Source organism: Schistocerca nitens, chromosome 2, assembly GCF_023898315.1.
Source record: "Schistocerca nitens isolate TAMUIC-IGC-003100 chromosome 2, iqSchNite1.1, whole genome shotgun sequence".
Lineage (NCBI taxonomy): Eukaryota > Metazoa > Arthropoda > Insecta > Orthoptera > Acrididae > Schistocerca > Schistocerca nitens.
This window is the reverse complement of record NC_064615.1, coordinates 1,106,097,318-1,106,111,740: the sequence shown is the minus strand read 5'-3', so window position 1 is coordinate 1,106,111,740 and position 14,423 is coordinate 1,106,097,318. Positions and strand designations below refer to the sequence as shown.

Here is a 14,423-nt window from a genome sequence, read left to right as displayed (position 1 = left end):
TTTTTGACTAGGAGGCAATTAGGTAAACTAACTCTTGATCGACGGATTACTGACTAAATCATCATAGACTCCAGATTTAACTTCTCTCAATTATTTTTTTTAAAGGCGCATCTAAAGCACTGTGCGTCAACGGTGTCCTAAAATCCGAGGTGATATGAAAGAAATCTAGAAGCATGTTGATCGCAGTTTCCGTCAATTTTTAATGCGCCGTATAGCTTGGTATTTGCATTGTTTTCTTTTGTCGTCATAGCTGAATCATGAGTTATGTAAAATCAAACCTGCGCATTAGTACAAAATTCGTTACGAAATGAGGAAAGCGGTCCCATGTTTTGAAACGCTACTGAAATAGTTTGATAGTATTGTGAGTAGTCTCCTTTTTTTTTCTTTTTTGGTCCGTGTAAACATTTTTCAGTACTAATTAGAAACAAGGCGCTATTTGGTGTACTGCAAAATGCCCATACCGCCAAACACAAACATTAAAAATAACACGAAGATGCGAGTCGAAAGTGAGTGGAATGCTGCCCGTCATTTTAGAACATACGATAGATTCTGCACGATATCCGTCCTCTGTGAGTCAGTGTGCTGATGACTGTCTCCTCCTATGCCCCAACATAGTTAGGTGCACCGAATCTCGCTTCATGGAACTTTTTAGTTATTTTATTTTTTTTATTAACGATCTTGTCAGACGATAGGCAGATAATCAATGGAGTACGGTGAAAGAGATAAACGTTAAAAGCAGGTGTCTCACAAAAGTTTCATTTTTTCCTTGCACAGCTTTGGCACAGGCCGTAACAAAACTTAAGGATTAAAATTTTATAGTCGGTGAAAGATATTAAACACTGTGTTTGAGATAAGGGAATAATGGTCTAAAATGAAAAATTCATGTGGTAAGAGGTCTGCAGAAATCAATGCGTGAGTGGTCCGTGTTTACAAGCAATTCACATTTCATAACAACTGCCTACTGCATGGCACTTGTCTCGCTACTTCGATAAACAAGTGATAGTCGTCTGTTACTTAACGCACCCCAGAGCTTATAACAGTTCTCACAGGAACTTGTAGGCATTGAATTAAAGTGTGGTGCAATGGCATGTAGTCTCCGGAAAGCGAAACAAATGTGCAGAGAAAGGATTGGAAACAGGCATCATCGTGTGACAACATGAGCATTCCTAACGTGTTACCTGGTGACAGTTCTGTTTGCTTCGTAGCGGTTCCATAGAGTCGTCTACACACAGTGTTTCTGCGCTCCATTTGGCCGCCGTTTTCATGTGAGGGCGCTGTTTGCTAATATCACCGGATATGATTCATATTGCGAACGTCGGCCCTTTTATACGCCTAATGGAAGTGAAAGCACATCAAAAACAATAAATCGGTATCGAGTACCTCTGTCAACACATTCCGCTGGAAGAGTTAACGAACTTTGTTTTAAGTCAGAATAAGCACAATTCCAAATTTTACAGGAAGCATACTCCTTCTCTCCGCTTATAACTAGCAGTGTACCTGCCATTGCTGTGCTATGTATTTATGGCAATCTTCTGTTATTCAATCTCCTCCTTCCCCCTCTCGATGCCACTCTCCGTTTTCACGCCCTTCCTGTCCATCTCCTCGACACCCTCTCTCCATCCGCTTCCTCTGTCCATCTCCTTCTACCCCTCCTTCGGTCCATCTCCTCCTCCTCTCCCTCTCTGTATGTCTCATCATAACCTCTCTCCCTATTCATTCCCTCCCCATCTCTCTCTGTCAACTTGCTCTCTCCTCAGTCCATCTGCTTCTTTCTCCTCTGCTCATCCGCTTCTTCCCCCTTTCATCTCATCCTGTCATCTCCAGGTAAATTCCCTCCATAAACTCTCTATGTCCTTCTTCTCCTCCCACTTTGTCCATCTACTCCTATCCCCTCTGCCTTTTCATTTTCTCCTCTACCATCTCTTTGACAATTTCCTTCTGCCTTCTCTGTCCATCTGATTCTTCCTCCCCCCCCCCCCCAACCCCTTATCCATCTGCTCCTCAATTCCATCTCCTCTTCACCCTGCCAATTCTATCTCCTCCTACTCCTCTCTCTGCCCACCTATTTGACACCCCTCTCAATCCTTCACCTCCTGCCCCTCTCTCCATCCATCTTCTCCTCCCACCCCTTTGTGCCCATCTCCTCTTGGCGACACTTTCTGTCAATGTCCTTCTCCCCTCTGTTGACCTGCTTCTTCACTCTCTGTCCACCTTCTCCTCACTATTCTGATCCCATCTCCTACTTTCTATGTCTCTCTGCCCACTTGCTCCACCCCACACTCTCTACCATCACCAGCTGCCTCACCACCCTCTGTCTCCCCTTATCCCATGTTCATCTCCTCCTCCTGCTCTCCATGTCAGAATGCCCCTTTTCCTCACTTTTGTTCCTCCTACAACTTCACCTACCACTTCTCCTCTCTCTCTCTGTCTCCTCCACCTATGACTCTATTCATCTCTCCCTATCTATCAATTTGTCCATTTCCTCTTTCTGTGACAATATGCTCCTCACCCCTCTGCCCATCTGATCCTTCTCCATCTACTCTTCTCCCTCCAATTCCCGATCCTCTGTTACTTCAGGTCCCATCTGATATACATCTCTTCCTTCCCCTCTCTCTGTCCACTCTCTGACCCTCCCTTCCTTCCCCTCTCTCTGCCAATCTCCTACTTCTCCTGTCTCAGTACATCTCTTTCTACACTCCATCTTCATTTCCTGTCCATCCTCCCTAACAATTTGTCCCTCACCCTTCAGCTGCTGTCCCTCTTTCCTTCCTACCTCCTCATCCCTCAAATTCTGCTCTCTCTTGACCCTCTCACATTATCTTCCTTCCTACTTCTGTTCATCTCCTCCCACATCTTCACCATGTTCATCTTCCTCTACCTCACTCTGTCAGTCTACCACCCCCAACACATCTGATCCTTCCTCCTTCATCTCCTCCTCCACTTCTCCAATTTCATCTCCTCCTCCCCGGCTGTCAAGCTGATCCCTCCACTCACTATCTGTCCCACTGCTCTCTCTGTCCTCCTCTCCCCTCAAATTTGCCCAGCAGTTTCACTTCCATGCAGCTCAGTTTTGATCACGACGTATCTTTTGAACTGTCTACTATACAATGATATAATTTTGCAAGTGTATCAAGAGTATATGTGGCTACTGTCTGTGATCGGCAGCTTTCATGCATCTCATTGTTTATGGCGTCGTATCTCCTGTGTCGTACTCTAATATATTTTTCCAGGTACATTAGGTTCATGTGCATATTGTCTCCAAAATATGTTGGGAATAGAGGTAGTTGTAAAGAAGTAATAAATTTCAGTGTGTTGCATGACGTGGCTGTTTTTCACGTACCTCCGTGTTTATAATGTCATACCTCCTGAACTGTGTGTCGTACAATGATATAATATCTCTGCCCCCTTGAATGGTATATGTGAATACTGTTTTAAAATTGCGTTGTAAATGTAGTTATGATAACAGTAACGCTTTTTGTATTCGCCGGACATACTCAGGGCATCTTTTAGCGAGCCAAGGAGCGCTTTACTCTACTGACTGGCGGAGGAAATACACTTTTGATGATGCGTCTTTTCAAAATCTTTTCTATCTTAGAAGCTGTGCCTCCATCATGTGGTAGGAAAGCAACGCGAATCTTCTGCTGGTTCCGGTGAAGGCCTTAACCTTACGGCTCGACGGATCTGTTTGTCAGTGTTGCCACTCTATTTAAAAATCGCTTAATGAAATCCATCTCTTACGTCAAGATTTCCATTTCCCAGGTTGTATAATTGAACTGGACCCCCGTGTTCTGGTTTGTTGGATGACTACTCGTTGCATGTAGATACTGGTCGATATGCGTTGGTTTTCCTGTACACACTGTGTCTCAGTGTCTCATCGTCTTTAGACTACTACGTCTAGAGTCGGAAGCCCCAGACTGTGGCAAAGTCATGCCGCCGCAATATCCCTTTCTTCCAGGAGTGATAGTTCTCCTAGGTTCGCAGGAGAGCTTCTGTGAAGTTTGGAAGGTAGGAGACGACGTACTGGCGGAATTAAAGCTTCGAGGACGGGTCGTGAGACGTGCTTGGGTAGCTCTGTTGGTACAGTACTTGTCCGCGAAATGGAAAGGTCCCGATTTCGAGTCTCTGTCCGGCACACAGTCTTAATCTGCCAGAAAGTTTCATATCAGCACACACTCCGCTGCAGAGTGAAAATTTCAATCCAGTGACAAACATTTTGAACATATTGATGGAGAGGCCTTGAGGAGGGGATTATTACCCAAAGTCACCAATTTATTTATGGAAGATTATATGAAGTTGTCTTCTGATATCTTCATTTTTCTGTGGATCACTTCTATTTACTGTTTTAAATCTTATTAGTAACCTCAATTAAGACCTCTATATACGTTCTCTCTTACTCCTTGTGATCGTGTAGATCTCATTTCCTATACTAATATCACAATGGCTTTTTCTGGGTAAGTTTAAGTGATTGATTTTTAATTTTCTAATGGGCGAACCACACACTTTTGACATCTTGCGATTCTGTCACCATGTTTCTGGTCTGAAAATAGGGGGTGGCTCAATCCAAATGTAAAAAATGCTATACTCTTTCCCTTGGATTTTTCAGCAGTATTATTTTTGACGTAGCTGTCACATGCCGCGTGTACCCATATTCATAACAGAGATCGTATTCTTTTGGAGACAACTGTCACACACATATCGAAGATCATGTCGCCATATGAATAGTACCTGATATAAGTGGTTCGTAAGCTGAAAAGCAATACAGCTCTTTCTGTGTGTAGCCTGATGATGAATCCACTGTAAATAAGCTTTATTTTTCTTTACCGCCCCAAGCATTCAGTTTCTCAGAACCATCGTATACTCTTTTCATGTTTCTTGAAATGTTTAATGAGATACATGCACGACGCATACAAAATAGATAAGTAATAAGCGTACAGGGAAACTGTTGTGTCACGGACAAGAAAGGCAACACCCATGATACTGTGATGTAATTCTGTGGAGTACTCCAGTCTTCCCCTTTTTTGTTTCGAATGAAAGATCTGTCGGAAGCACTCGATCAGCTTCGGCTCGATTGCTGTAGTCGTAAGACTCTTCGTTCATAATAACCTAAATTTACACTAACGAAAAGTTGGTTCTGGCCTAACGTAATATATTTTCATCTTCAGCATAAAATTTCTTGAAATTATTCCTCACTTTTAATGCGAAATGGTTCTGTCAGTTCTTACATAGGTCATGAAGTTTCTACTTTTGGTTTCTTTTTAAGAAATATACCCAAAATAATATTTACTGAAAGTCAGAATCTTTATTAGTCGCCGGCCGCGGTGGTCTCGCGGTTCTAGGCGCGCAGTCCGGAACCGTGAGACTGCTACGGTCGCAGGTTCGAATCCTGCCTCGGGCATGGATGTGTGTAATGTCCTTAGGTTAGTTAGGTTTAAGTAGTTCTAAGTTCTAGGGGACTGATGACCACAGCAGTTGAGTCCCATAGTGCTCAGAGCCATTTTCTTTATTAGTCGCAGTGACAGAACAATTTGTGGAAGAGTAACTTCCATGAACTAATCTCACCAGTACACTGCTTAGCTAATTTTTTGACACCCTATTTAAGAAGCTTGTTGAAACAGTTACTGAATTGACTCTATCACGCGACCAAAAATAACTCGGTACTAATTACATCTAGGAGACGATATTTTCATTAATATCAGTTAACTGAAACAACTATAAAACTCAATCGACAACTATCAAGATACTTTGTCTCGACTGAATCTGATTTCAGATTTGCAGTCCTCCAGTCAATTGCCTTCTCCATGATTTGAAATTATGAGCAGGATAATTTCAATAAAAAGACACACTGTAATTGTGATGTGTAATCTTTACTTACTAATTACCAATGACGTCACAAATTATCGTTACAAGAGAAACTGGTTCAGCTGAAAGTGGGAAGAGGCGTGATTCCGTAGAAACTGGCATACTAGAAGTACAGTACCACATACTGCTCAGGCTTTCCCGTCCGTTATTTTTATGGATTATCTTAGTGAACAGGCGTGTAGGATTTCCTCCTACCTGTCCTCCTGTCCTATGTGAGGCTGTCATAGATTTTGTCCCTCTACGTAGCCCTTGTCTCGCATTAGATTCTTCAGGGGACGTAAACCGGCAAGCTGTGATTCTAACAAGTGGTGCTGCAGGCAGCTAATTCGTATAAGCTCTGGGATGCCGTTACGTTGCATACGTTTTCGAACGCCATAAAGTGATAACAGTTTTAAATTATGAAGCGATTTCTCTCAAAAAGTTAATAAAACCCGAGAGCTAAGTAAAACCGACTGTAAAATAAGTACAGGCGAAATTGGCATGCAGCTGAAATCTCCTCCTTAAATCGTAAAATTTCGTGGGTCCTTCGTATGTGATATGTAAGTTAACAATATTCATTTGCTTACTGAGTTTACTGATTTACTGAACAGCGTTGTTATTGTAGTGAAGCTCTGATTACCCATTGGTTCCTCGTAGTACCAGGTATGCCAAAAGTGAACATAAATCGTTAATATTTGACAAAGTATAATTATCGGTTCGCCCCAAAATACTCACGATTCCTTATAAATCAAATGCCGACGAGATGCATCCTCAAGGCTCGCATTCCTCTGACCCTCCCTCTAAATTCGCGATCGCTATATTGTGTGGTTCACCCCTTACCACTGCCTTCGAGGGAACCAGCTTCCTACTGACTGCCGTCCTATACTGCAGCACTTCTGTCATCTTCCGAATTCTAGTAAAGGTAAAATTTGGAAAAATAAATGCATTCAAAAACAAGAAGAACCTCACATCAAAAAAATGGTTCAAATGGCTCTGAGCACTATGGGACTAAACTGCTGTGGTCATAAGTCCCCTAGAACTTAGAACTACTTAAACCTAACTAACCTAAGGACAGCACACAACACCCAGCCATCACGAGGCAGAGAAAATCCCTGACCCCGCCGGGAATCGAACCCGGGAACCCGGGCGTGGGAAGCGAGAATGCTACCGCACGACCACGAGATGCGGGCAGGAATCTCACATCTTATCGCCTAGTCTGACAACAACACTGATAATAAAAACAATTACTACCGCTGCCCACTGCGACACTGGATTCCACTAGGTGGCGTTACGGGCACGTGATGTGGTAACAAAAGTATGTCAGCGGAGCAACACGGAGAGGGGATCACACTAGCGGAGATATGGGCTGCAAATGAGGAAATTCATTGAAAAAATGGAATTCGACAATCAGCACATTATCATCACACAGAGCCTGTGAACGAGTACCTCGAAAACGGTGAATCTCATCGAATGTTCACGTGCTGCTGTCGTGAACGTATACGGAAAGAGGAAGAAGGCCAGTGAAACTAGCAATAGGCGGTAAATGGTTTGACGAACACGACTCTTCACAGAACTTGGAGTTCTCAGGCTTGTCTGCCCTGTAAAGTAGGACAGATGGTGATCTGTTGCATCTCTGCAGGAAGTGTTTTAGATCTCACTATTGTTCGTACATTCTTGAACATGGAGCTCCGCAGCAGAACACCCCTACGCCTTCATACGTTGACACAATGACAACGTCAGTTGTGACTGCAGTGGGCACGTGACCATCGGGACTCGACCTCGATCAATGGAAACGTGTCGGTGATTCGGGCGAATCACATTTTTGCTATGTCGGGTCGACGGTCGCCTCCACAATCGCCGTCATCGAGGTAAACGGCGGCTCGAAACGTCTATTGTGCCACGTACCCGGGCTGGTGGGAGCAGTATTATGTTAGGCGAACCTGCGCTTGCATGAGACCTGTGGTAGTAATGAATGACACGAACCATCTGCAGACCTCCATGCTTGATGTCTACCCCGACGGCGACGTCACTTTTCAGCAGTACAACTGTCCGTGTCTCGGAGCCAGAACCGTGCTACAGTGGTCTGAGGAGCATTATAGTGAACTCACGTTGATGTCTCGGCGACCAAATTCGCGTGATTTAAATCCAACGGAATCCATCTGGGTCGCTATGGGGTGACATCACCGCGTACGCAAATCATCAGCTCGTTATTTACGTGAACTGCATGACCTGTGTGTAGAGATCGCAGGCTGCACTGCTCCACAAACCTACCAACGAAATATCGGATTTCTAATACTCAGAATCAGTAACGTATTTCGTTCCAAAGACGGACTAACAAGCTATTAATCAGGTGGTCATAATGTTTTGGCTCAAGACTGTATAAATACTTGCTGTCTGTGTGTCGCTTGACACATCACTGTATTTTCGTTTTGAATGAACGCATGTTGGCAACACTAATGACACTTAAATTTATGTTTCTGATTCTCCTGCAAATAAAGAATGAAAAAGCAACCCGTAAATCCTGCTCTGCAACTATGTCCAATTCGCGCATACTACAGTCTTCCGTCCGGTGCAGGCACTGCATAGCGGGGCGCACGTTGTCGAAGAGCAGAGCATCCTTCTTCGGACGGGTGAATAACGATAAACTGGAGTGGTAGTGGGGACGGCGGCTGGAAATGGGACTCCGACTGGCACTCGCTAGAACTCTCGTAGGAATGCTCTCGCACATACCTTGCCCGCTGGCCTTTTTTTTTTTTTTGTCATTTCATTCCCCTTCGCGGGGGCGGCAGCCTGCGGTAGTGTTTACAACAAAGAAGGTGAACAAAGACGGCAGAAACTTTTGAGTGGTGCTGATGTGATGGACGTGACGTTGACTGGCGAGCTGTTCGGAGACGATGAGTTGCATAGGATAGTGCCAAAGCTTTTACTTGATGAACAACATCAGGTAAGGTCGCCATTGAACCAAGGATGAAGACATCTGCCAATCAAGTGAAGGAGGAGAAAATGTTGTGGGTTGTGTGCGGGAGAGGGATGTGGTGATGGGAAGGAAGGAAATAGTTATGCTGCTGTGTGAGACTGGATGTTTTGTATTGGGGGGGGGGGGGCTACATTGTTGAGTGAGAACGAATTAGAAGAGTGAGTCGACTGGGGGAAATAGGAGGTGAGAGTAGCTCTGATAGTAAGTGACATTGGTATTTTAATGGAAAACTGAACCGGTAGCCGCGGTGACCTGACGCGAGATATTTGAGGGTTGGAATAGATGGATATTTTGAAGGACAGTGGTAATAAAATGGATGACGTCTTTGGAGTTGGCAGCAGCACGTGAGAAGATGTTGGGTGAAGCGACGTGTCAATGGGGCGGACCAGGACAGTCATTTCAGGCTGTGTTTGGAGGGGGCGTGTAAACTGTAGGAACAGGAGGGATAGGATTGACTGTTGTGTTAAGGACGGATGAGGACTGAAGTTTAGAAGAGTGTTGGCACAGGTGGTTAGGTTTGCTGTGGGGGGCAGGTGGCATGGCTTCTGCAATCAAGAGATAAGAGATGATTTTAGATATGGGATTTGTGGCAAGGATAGGCTTGTGATTGGGATAAGGAAGGTTCTGCTTCGTGTTTGCGTTGATAGATGTAGGTTGCAGAAGATGATATGTGATACTAGGAGCTTCCGAAAAGAAAAAGACAAACGTGGATCAGGAAAGTGGGTCTGGAAAGCTGGCGAATACAGAGGGCTGTTCGGATATTGCAGTCGGGATAAGAACTGAGCTCCCACTCAACCTCCCCAGCTGTGCTCTGTGATTCGTAGGATCAAAATGGGTCGAAAGTGAAGGAAGGTAATCTGTGTGGTAGGTGGCTCGGAAGTCAGGACCAGTGGACTTGATTATTGCTTTGTAGGGTGTTGTGATATTTTGAGATCTCAAATGTACATTTTATGTTGAGAGATAATGTTGGTGTATTGAGGCGTTTGACATCTAGACCAGCCGGCCAGTGTGGCCGTGCGGTTCGAGGCGCTTCAGTCTGGAACCGCGTGACCGCTACGGTCGCAGGTTCGAATCCTGCCTCGGGCATGGATGTGTGTGATGTCCTTAGGTTAGTTAGGTTTAAGTAGCTCTAAATTCTAGGGGACTGATGACCACAGATGTTACGTCCCATAGTGCTCAGAGCCTTTTGAACCATTTGAACATCTAGACGTGAAATGATGAAAGAATGTGTTGGAGGAGATGTCGGGGATGGGACGAAAGTGGACTCCATGGTTTCTGATGTGTAGGGTTGGTGTGGGAGTCTTTTTCCGGTTCACAGATAGGTGGAGTACCTGTAGCAGACGGTTTGCAGGGTTCGTTGAGGATGAGGTATCGTAGGTTATAGGCTGTGGAGTGGAACAGGTTTTCTCACGGCTTTTCTTTTTCGTATTTGGAGCTGGTGGGGTTGAGGCGGTTGAACATGTGGATGATGTAGTCACATTAGTGACTTGTGAAAGGTTTGATATTAGTGTGGCTGATGCAGTCACAGTAGCAATGTATGAAAGAGCTGAGTATTGGTGAAGCAGGTGTTGCTGTGGTTGCTACTTCTGGACACAGATGTGATGATGGCAGCGGCAACGGAACATCGGTCAGAGAGATGACGCTGGTGACTGGTGCAGTTCTAACGTTGATGCCAAAGTTGATGATGGCAGTGGCAGCGGCGGCAACGGAGCAGCAGAGTGTGCTGGAGTGTCGTCATCCGCAAATGAGGAGTTAGTTAAGTATGGGGATGTGGCGTGTGTGTGAGTAGGTAAACAGCTTGTATCATCTGATTAGTGGGGAAAGTCGAATAGGTGGAAGAGCAGGAGAGGACAGTGAGTAGAGGGTAAATTTGTAAGGGGAGGTAGGTTTGGGGTGTAGGTGTGAACACATGATGTGGACATCAGATTTGTTGGCAGAGACAGTGGCCGTTGGCTGGCAGCGACGATGTTGCCTGGGTTCAAATGGTTCAAGTGGCTCTAAGCACTATGGGACTTATCTGAGGTCATCGGTCCCCTACACTTAGAAGTACTTAAACCTAACTAAGGACATCACACACATCCATGTCCAAGGCAGGATTCGAACCTGCGACTGTAGTAGCAGCGCGGCTCCGGACTGAAGCGCCCAGAACCGCTCGGCCATAGTGGCCGGCTGATGCCTGGGAATCTCTGGCGATGGCCAGTGGTGATGGTGAAGTCTGGCTGCGACGGCTGGTAGGAAGGACTGCCAGCAAAGACAAAGAGGGGCCGCAATGGTCAGCTGCGAAGGCGCTGACAGGCGGCGATGGAGATGTCACTTGTTAATCCATGTGGTGCGTGACGTGAAACGGTGTTCTGTTTTGCTAGAGCCCTCAGCAGTAAGTAGCTAGAATTCACTGGTGGGCTGACTTCGCCTAGTGAGTCGCTCATTCAGCGTAGCTTGTGATGTTTGACGGAAATCTAGCGTGCAGGAGCTGCGACTCACAGTCACAATTATCCTAACCTCAATATCACATCGGACACGAAGTGGGCGTGTAAATGTGGACGATACAGCAGCTAAGGTCAGTACACCTACGGGAGTTGTGAATATGGGTATCTACTGGGTTTCAGAAAATTAGGCTTGCTCAGGTCTTATCTGTCGTTCCCACGCTTGACGCAGCATTGCTCCATAGCGATTCCGAAGGGGACCCTTACAGTTTGTTCTCGCCCCTTCAGCCGACGAACCGAATTTACGAGCTGAGGAGTATTCGTTGCAGGATTTCAGTTAGTGGTGAGACGGTGCAGAGGGTGAGCCAGCCAGCCCGGAAGATGACCTCCCTGGGGGCAGGCAGGCGCGGCGCGGAGCGCGCCGCCCGCTCGCTATCTGGTCGGCGCGGCTGTGTGGTCGGTGGTCGGTGGTCGGCGGTCGGCGGGCAGTTTTTATTAGCGCTTCCCAGAATGAAATGTGCAACGGACCGTGATCCGTGGGCTGGGCTGCGCCGCCAGGCGGAAACAATCGCCGGAATACGCCTTGCCTCGTCCCATCCCCCCCCCCCCCCTTCCATCTTCTCATCCAGCCACCGCCACACACCTTCGGCGTCGCCACAGGCCTGCAGCTCGCGTCTCCGCGTTTGATGCGCCTCGGCGACACAGCCGCTTCGGAGCCTCTTCCTGCTGCGGGCAGGCGCGTCCAGAGCCGCTCTGTCGTTGGTAGGGGCCTGTGGCCAACGGGTCTGCGCAAGTGTCTGCAGGGTAGTACGACTTTGATGAGCCTGTGCCATTTTTTAAACTTACACGAACATGTGGTATCTGTTCTTACGGACATGTCTGTTCTTTCGGATATGTCCAAAAGAACAGACACCACGCGTACGCGTAATCTGATTGGCCTGGATGGGCAATGGATCCATCTTCTTCAGTGCGGATGCAAAAATACGCCCGAACTCCTTTGGTAATCTCAGGGAGCGAATATGGAGGAAATGGACAGGGGCTGCAGATAGGTGGGGCTGGATGGGAGTGTGGATCGGCAGTGAGGCCCGCCGAGATGTGTTTTGGAAGACGCAGTGGTCAACGCAGCTGCCTTGTCAGCAGGCATCCTAGAATCGAATCCCAGTCCGGTACACATTTTTACTCGTCGCCGCTGATTCTACGTAATCTCTGTACGAAGCTGACGGCAGTGATCCGCTCCCTTTCCTTTTCTTTCTTTTCCTCTCAATCCTGCATTGACATGTAATTTTTTACCTCTCAATAGATATATGTGTGGCAGCAATCTGAATCAGTTTCTTACTAAACAGGAAACTGAGGGCAAGACAGGTAAGTAGTTCATTAGAAAACCATTTTTTACGATAAAAATAAACATATAAATTCTTCAGATATGTTGCAAAAAAAATTCACAGCACTTTTCGTTTCACCTGGTATCGACGACCCTTACTAAATTATAACATTACACTGAAAAAATCCGTACTTACTTGTGGTACGTACGGGAAAACACTCTCGAATTTGTGTGCTCTCATTTGCCAAAAACCCGTTTCGATATCTCGATTGGTTTATTGTATATGAGGAATAATGTGATATTTCAGTCTTGCTTTACAATATGTGATATTTTAATCTTGCTTTAAAATTTACGCACGTAGGTGGAAGTGTGTCCACTATATAAAATATATTTTCTGAATAGTAGAGCTCTCCCAAGCTTAAAGAAAATTTCAATTGTTATGAGGGCGTGCTGAGAAGTATCGCCTTTGAATTTTTAATGTGAAAAACTTAATATTTCTCAGATGAAACAAACGTTATTAACACTAAATATATTTATTCTTCATGTCCACGTATTTGCAGCCGTCTGCCACTAGACGTAATATGGCAGTTGTTGTTGTTGTTGTTGTTGTTGTTGTTGTTGTGGTCTTCAGTCCTGAGACTGGTTTGATGCAGCTCTCCATGCTAATCTATCCTGTGCAAGCTCCTTCATCTCCCAGTACCTACTGCAACCTACATATTTCTGAATCTGTTTAGTGTATTCATCTCTTGGTCTCCCTCTACGATTTTTACCCTCCACGCTGCCCTCCAATGCTAAATTTGAGATCCCTTGATACCTCAGGACGTGTCCTACCAACCGATCCTTTCTTCTAGTCAAGTTGTGCCACAAACTTCTCTTCTCCCCAATCCTATTCAATACCTCCTCATTAGTTACGTGATCTACCCACCTAATCTTCAACATTCTTCTGTAGCACCACATTTCGAGAGCTTCTGTTCTCTTCTTGTCCAAACTATTAATTGTCCATGTTTCACTTCCATACATGGCTACACTCCATACAAATACTTTCAGAAACGACTTCCTGACACTTAAATCTATACTCGATGTTAACAAATTTCTCTTCTTCACAAACGATTTCCTCGCCATCACCAGTCTACATTTTATATCTTCCCTACTTCGACCATCGTCAGTTATTTTTCTCCCCAAGTAACAAAACTCCTTTACTACTTTAAGTGTCACATTTCCTAATCTAATTCCCTCAACATCACCCGACTTAATTCGACTACATTCCATTATACTTGTTTTGCTTTTGTTGATGTTCATCTTATATCTTCCTTTCAAGACACTGTCCATTCTATTCAACTGCTCTTCCAAGTCCTTTGCTGTCTCTGACATAATTAAAATGTCATCGGTGAACCTCAAAGTTTTCATTTCTTCTCCCTGGATTTTAATACCTACTCCAAATTTTCTTTTGTTTCCTTACTGTTTGCTCAATATACAGATTGAATAACATCGGGGAGAGGCTACCACCCTGTCTCACTCCCTTCCCAACCACTGCTTCCCTTTCATGTCCCTCGACTCTTATAACTGCCATCTGGTTTCTGTACAAATTGTAATTAGCCTTTCGCTCCCTGTATTTTACCCCTGCCACCTTTAAAATTTGAAAGAGAGTATTCCAGTCAACATTGTCAAAAGCTTTCTCTAAGTCTACAAATGCTAGAAACGTAGGTTTGCCTTTCCTTAATCTTTCTTCCAAGGTAAGTCGTAAGGTCAGTATTGCCTCATGTGTTCCAGTATTTCTACGGAATCAAAACTGATTTTCCCCGAGGTCGGCTTCTACCAGTTTCTCCATTCGTCTGTAAATAATTCGTGTTAGTATTTTGCAGCT

General features: G+C 45.2%; 1 protein-coding gene across 1 annotated transcript in view; it reads left to right on the top strand.

Annotated features, from left to right (window-relative positions):
• The window catches only part of LOC126235575 (uncharacterized), a 196,699-nt gene that overhangs the window by 110,927 nt on the left and 71,349 nt on the right, over nucleotides 1–14,423 (top strand). The gene's annotated exons all lie outside the window — the stretch shown is intronic.